The 6,238-nt window shown below is 51.7% G+C and overlaps 1 long non-coding RNA gene across 1 annotated transcript in view; it reads left to right on the top strand.

Annotated features, from left to right (window-relative positions):
* Positions 1 to 813: 813 nt before the first annotated feature.
* Positions 814 to 6,238, top strand: part of LOC128111492 (uncharacterized) — an 8,490-nt gene continuing 3,065 nt past the window's right edge. The window contains exons 1-2 of the long non-coding RNA XR_008218660.1: positions 814 to 3,473; positions 3,696 to 3,894. This is a non-coding gene — a long non-coding RNA (uncharacterized LOC128111492). The remainder of the gene's footprint in view (positions 3,474 to 3,695; positions 3,895 to 6,238) is intronic.

The following is a 6,238-nucleotide window of genomic DNA, read 5'->3' as shown; positions in this document are numbered from 1 at the left end:
TTTTTTGGTTTTTCGAGACAGGGTTTCTCTGTGTAGCTTTGCGCCTTTCCTGGAACTCACTTGGTAGTCCAGGCTGGCCTCGAACTCACAGAGATCCGCCTGGCTCTGCCTCCCGAGTGCTGGGATTAAAGGCATGCGCCACCACCGCCCGGCGGTGTGATCATTTTTTAAGGCTGCCCTAACAAACCACTTGCAGGCTAAAAGCTTAAACAACAGAATGAGTTTTTCCACGAGGCTGGCAGTGTGGGGTCCAGTTGTCAACAGGGCTGGCTTCTTCACCTCGCAGACAAGTCACCTCCTTGCTATGTCCTCACGTGTCCCCCTGGAGCATTTCTATGTGCCCCTTCCCCATTCTCATAAAGACACCAGTCAAACTGGATTGGGGCCACCCCACGTTCATCCATTTCCATTTAGTCATTTCTCCAGGAACCCTGTCTGCAGACACGGTGACATTCTGAGATGTGGGAGCATCCAGAGGTCCAGTGTAAGAATCTTCAAACAGCAAGATGCCCACCGGCATGACTTACCAACACCAGCCAAGACTGGAGGACACTCTTCTTCACCAATCACACACTTCTGTGATTTGTGTTTTGCCCCAAACAAATAGGCACAGGTAGTAGATGTCAGTCTTTACCCTGTAGTCCAGACAGCCCTGAGGGAGTGGGCTGCAGGCGGAGGACATGGCTTCTCTGTCAAAGTCAAGATCAGCTGTGCGGGCTTCTGCACAGCAGCTGCTAGAGCAGTGGGGAGAGGTGAGGAGGGGTGGGGGAGAGGTGGGAAGGGGTGGGGGAGAGGTGGGAAGGAGTGAAGAACTGTAGGAGGGGTGAGGAGTGGTGGTATACTGGGAAGTGAGCAGACAGCTTGCCCAGGGGCCATGCATGCTGTTTCTCCTCCTGGGGGTGGTTTTTCTCCCCTAAAGGAATTCTTCCTGGCTAGTTAGGAAATGAGGAGGGAGCAGATCCAGAGCCTTTAGACACCTGTCTGTTTCCCCTACCCCAGGCCCAACAGACAGATGTGATGGAGAAGACTGAGATAAAAAACATGGCCTCCTTAGTGTTAGTATTCCTAGCCATTCCCTCAGCTACATGACTGCACGTGCGCCGTCCAGTAGCCAGGCAAGATGCTTAGTCATCCTAGGGCCTTGTGTCCTATGCAATCTTCGTGCAGCGTGGTCACGTAATCTATGTGCATGCGTGGTTTAGCTACATAAACCCATATTCGCATGTGCAGGGGGTGGAGACCTATGTAAATGGGTTCCACCTATTCCTTCCCTTTCTTCCTGCAGGGTCATTCCGTAGGCCTATGCACACCCTTTCTATTCCCTTCCCTTAATAAACTCTTATAGTGGGTTGTGTTGTGCCTCGTGGCTTCTCTGGTATGGTAAACATTGCTGCTTAATAAATAACACTTAGTGACTGACTCACTCCTTCTAGATTTCCAGAGAAATCCACACACAAAACAAATTTACCTAAAGCCACCTCCCTTACTCTGCATGCATTCTGGGCCCTGTTGCTAGGAAAGTTCCTGATTTCCCAGTGGAGAGAGTGGGTGTGCTTTGTGGCGTGCATGGGAATGCCTGTAACTTTCCGACAGCTACAAGCCTAAACAGGAGTGACACTCAGAACCAGGGCTGGCAGCACAGCTTCTGGTCTGATGAATCAGGGTCACCCAGAGGCACTCAGAACTAAACCCATTGTGACAAGACCCAGAGTTCCTGAGTGCCGGGTACATGACAGGACTTTGGACATATTGCAGTCCAATGCCCGTTGCCCCAGACACAGATCGTGACCTTCGTCTTACTGATGAGGAGGTCAAGGTCAGCAAGGTTAAACCACTTGCTTCCTTTTCCCAAGATCAACAGCTATAGAGACAGAGTTGGAGTTGGAACCAAAACAAAGCCAGGCCCTCTCTCCCTGGTACAGTGATGCCTGCCTCTGGGCCTGAGCCACAGGAGACAGAGTGGCACGGGCCCAGGCAGCTCCTTGAAGATCCTCCTCGGGCACAGAAGGCCATGGTCACTGCAATCTGCACCTGCCTTCTCTTCTGCTTCTGCCAAGTGCAGCCTCATGTGACCACTCAGGACCTGGCACATAGACGCTCTTAACAAAGGAGAATGGGATTCAAGTACCATTAGGTCATGACATGAATGTCTTCACCCTGGTTCTGGACAAAGGTCCTGCAAGTCCCTTGGGGAACACTCACTGAATCCAAGGATGACTGCCGCATGTGCTCAGTTTCAGTCCTGCAGGGTAAGGGGGACAAAGGATGTGAACAGGTTTCCAGATCCCGAAGGAGTAGCCATTAGTGAGCAACACTGCCCTTCTGCCCCCTCCTTAGTCCCAGGTCTTCACAATCGCTTCTGTTCTCAACTGGCAATGTAATCAGGAGGAAGGAGAGACACTCACACTGTCACAGTGTCCTCTCGGACAGATCGTGACCCCATCACATGCTTTGACTCCCAAGCTGCCGATCTGAGCCAATAGCGGTGACCCCCTACTTCCCCGGGGAGGGTGAGAGGGGAGTGGGGGTGGGGCAGAAAGGAGCCCTGGGCCCTGGGGAAGAGTGTTCCATGAACATGAGACCGTGCAAACCAATCAACACCATTCCCCTGCCAAACTGGAAAGCACCAACATTCCAGTTTCTTCCCCTAAAGCTTTACACACCCGCCTGCATTTCCCGGGTGCTCTGGGAGAGAAGGGTTTTTAGAAAATAATGGATTTTCTCTTTTGGAGTTAAAAATCAATCTAGACATTAATTTCTACTTATTGTTTTTGGATTGGCATGTGCCAGTCCAAAGGTGATAGCCACCACGAAGCTGGAGGAAACCCTGCCTCGCCCTCTCCACCTCCTAGAGAGCCGAGTATTTGTTTTCCTTTCTCTTAATCTAAACTAGTCTCTCCCGCAAAGCCCTTTCTAAACAGCTATTGATTCCCCCAGCTTGAATGGCCCATTAATAATGCCGAGTTCTCAGGAGTCCCTTTAATGCCTCCACTTTGTTTGGGTTGGACTTGCTCCCTGGGGTCCTCTGGGGGAGCCTGCCTTCCTCAAAGGCCAAACTGGTTCTCAGGGTGATTGGAATCACAGCCGCACCCCAGTCTGGGTCAATGTGGGCAAATGAGCTTGCTGGAAGCTGGCTTGTCCGTGTTGACGTTTGCTCCCAGCATCTCCCCACAGCCAGTCTGATTGGTCCCCTGCTCTGCCCTCGGTACACCAGGGGCAGACACCTGCCAAAGGACGACCTGGTGACAAAGAGGAGAGCAGTTAATGAGACCCGGGGATGCCTGCACACTCTTTGGGCAGCTCCAGATGCTCTCTGACGTCTTTCAAGGCCTCTTGTTCCAGCCCCAGATTTCACTGTGGAGATGCCTTCCGCAGAGGTTCCTACAAACTGGCCCCTGGTGTAATGGGACAGATGCACCATCTGCCACCAGTCACTGGTTCTCTGATGATCCCAACGACACCCCTGCAGCCTGGTGAGTGCTCACTCGTGTGTGGTCAGGAAGAGTGTATGTAGATCATTGTCCCCTCTAGAAGGTGGGCTGGAACAAGGCTCGCTTGCTCCCTGGGACTGAGCAGGAGTGTTCAGTGTGCTCCTTGTGTGGTCTAACATTATCACCTGAACAGAGAAAGCGGCGCAAGGCCGTGACATGTCCAAGTATGCCCTTCTATTGACTGACTGTCTCTCTTCCGCCTAGGAAAGCAGGTACCTGTGAGCCTGTATCTTATGCTTGAGCTTGGCTCTCTGGGGAGCCCAGGGTAGACCATCCATTGTGAGGCTCTCAGTCATTTGAAAGGGCAGTCTTGAAGGAGAGGCTATCGCCAGGCATGGTGGCAATGTGTCCCCAATCCTAGCACCGGGGAGGCTGCGGCAGGAAGATGACCATGAGCTATAAGGTAAGCCTGGGATACAGAGTCAGTCCTTGTTAACAGCATGCTGAAGGGGGGAGGGGGGAGGAGGGGGAGGAGCTGTTCAGACTCAAAAGCATTCCAACGATGGAATAGAGACCGTGAGGTGGAGAAGGGTAATGGAGGTGCGCAAAGGATCCTTCTTTCTCACACCTGCCCCTTCTTCCTCGTCTTCTCATCCCGAACACCCCTCCCTCCCTTCCGTCCGTCCGTCCTTGCCTCCACACCAGTCTCTAGTTAGCTGTGCTGTGACATGCTTTTTCCCCCTTCTGCATTCTGCTTCCCAAGGTGTTTCATCCCAGAGAACACCTGCTCCCTCCGAAGGAGGTTGCCTGGATTATAAATGAGCCTCCAGCAGATAAAGATGTGCTCACTAGAACGCAGAAGAGAAAACAGGCACAAAGCGGCCAGTCTGTTTCCCCGAGCAGCCAAGAATAATGCAGACTTTGCCTCCCCTTGGGCCTCAGCCTGAATCCCCAAGCCTACCTCAGGATGGTCTGAAAGTGTGCCTACATCTACCCTGTCCCTGCTGCCTCTCCTGTCTGGGCGGCTACGCCCTCCTGTTTCTATAATCCAGTGGCTCTGCCTTCTTCAGCTTAGAACACAGGGCAGTTTCTTTTTGGGGGTGGTTTTTGTTTTGTTTTCTTTGGTTTTTCGAGACAGGGTTTCTCTGTGGTGTTTTGGTGCCTGTCCTGGATGGCCAGGCTGGCCTCGAACTCACAGAGATCGGCCTGGCTCTGCCTCCCGAGTGCTGGGATTAAAGGCGTGCACCACTGCTGCCCGTCCACAGGGCGGTTTCTTAACTCTTCCATCCCCATGCTTTCTCCAGGTGGACATGATCTCCCAGTCATCTCTTTTTCCTTTCTTTCTTAGCTCAGGGTAAAAGCATCCCGCGAGTGGACTAGGGTCAATTCCCTTCTGAAGAGCAGATGAAAGGGCCTGTTCATGGTCACTGGTCAGGAAGTAATGAGGAAAGGCAAGAAGAAAGTGATGTGGATTTAAGGGCTCCCCCAAAGTCCCTGTGTTTAAAACTTAATCCCTGCTGCCACAGTGTTGAGAGGCGGGGAGGTCGTGAAGATATGGATTAGTGCCATTGTAGAAGGGGTGGGCTCTGGAGATAAAGAATTCAGTCTCCCAGGCCTCCCTCCCCCCACGTGATAAGACAGCAGGACACTCCTCACCAGATGTGGCCTCTCAATCTTTGACTTCCAGCCCACGGAACCACAGCCAGATAAACCTCCATTGTTTATCAGTTACCCAGCTGGTGAGGTTGGGTTACAGCAGCGACACAAAGTGGGCTAAGGCAGAGGAAGGGAAGGACAGGGAAGATGGGCTGCCAAGTGTCCACCGAGCCTGGGATATGGCGGCGGCGGCAGCCAATTCTGCTCTCTCCTTTGTGGACACTTCCAAGGCTGCAAAGGACAGGTCTCAGAGGAGAGTCTCAAAGTACCGCCCCCGGTGAGGCTGGGCTGGAGTGTGTGTGGCCTGTATTGGACGCTCCTCACTGGCTCCAGGGTCCTCCTGCACTGAGGAGCTGCGTGAGGACACACTGTGTTGTCCCCTGAGAGCCTGTGCCGGGAGGAGCCCCAAACCATGCTCTCTTTCTGGTCCTCCTCCTTAGCTACCTTCTGACCTTTTCTTTCTTGTCCCCTGTGAGAATGGTCTCCCTTCCTTACCTAAGGGTCTTCACTCTCAAGTCTCTCCGAGGCTGGACCAGCTAGACCTATTGCTGTGCACATTTAGACAATGGCATGTATACTCAGAGCTTCGCTCCCAGTTAGGGAAGGCGGACCATTTCCTTACCCAGAGAGCTCAAATACAAGGAAACCCTACTCTGAACCAGAGCCTCTCCTGCAGACATAGGTGAGGAGTATTAGGGTTCTGAGTAGCCTGCTGAACCCCATTTGATGTCTCCCCCACATCCTGCAGGGTTGTATAAAACAGAAGGTGCCTGCTTACTTACATTTAAATTCAGATAAACAATGAAATCGGCATGATTATACCCCATGCTGTATTTGGAAGATACTCACTAAAAATATTCACTGTTTATCTAAAATTCAGATTTAACTCAATGTACTATATTTATATTTGCCAAATCTGACAATTCTCCCAGAAGCCCCTGTTGCAGTTATTTTAGAGAATCCAATTACAGTCCCTGTCGGGACCACTGAGGCCCAAGAGAAGTCGTTTGAGCTTTGAGAAACTTCAAGCATTGAAGAATTGTTCATGTCTTCCCCCAAATGCCTTTGAAAGTAGAAAAAGACTTCTTGGCTTTTTAAAAATTGTGACAGTCTTATGGCATAGTAATGGCTGAGCTTGAACTTGTCATTCT

This window comes from Peromyscus californicus, unplaced genomic scaffold (assembly GCF_007827085.1).
Source record: "Peromyscus californicus insignis strain IS unplaced genomic scaffold, ASM782708v3 Scaffold_16__1_contigs__length_79575227, whole genome shotgun sequence".
NCBI classification, from domain to species: domain Eukaryota; kingdom Metazoa; phylum Chordata; class Mammalia; order Rodentia; family Cricetidae; genus Peromyscus; species Peromyscus californicus.
This window is presented reverse-complemented; position numbering and strand designations above follow the sequence as displayed.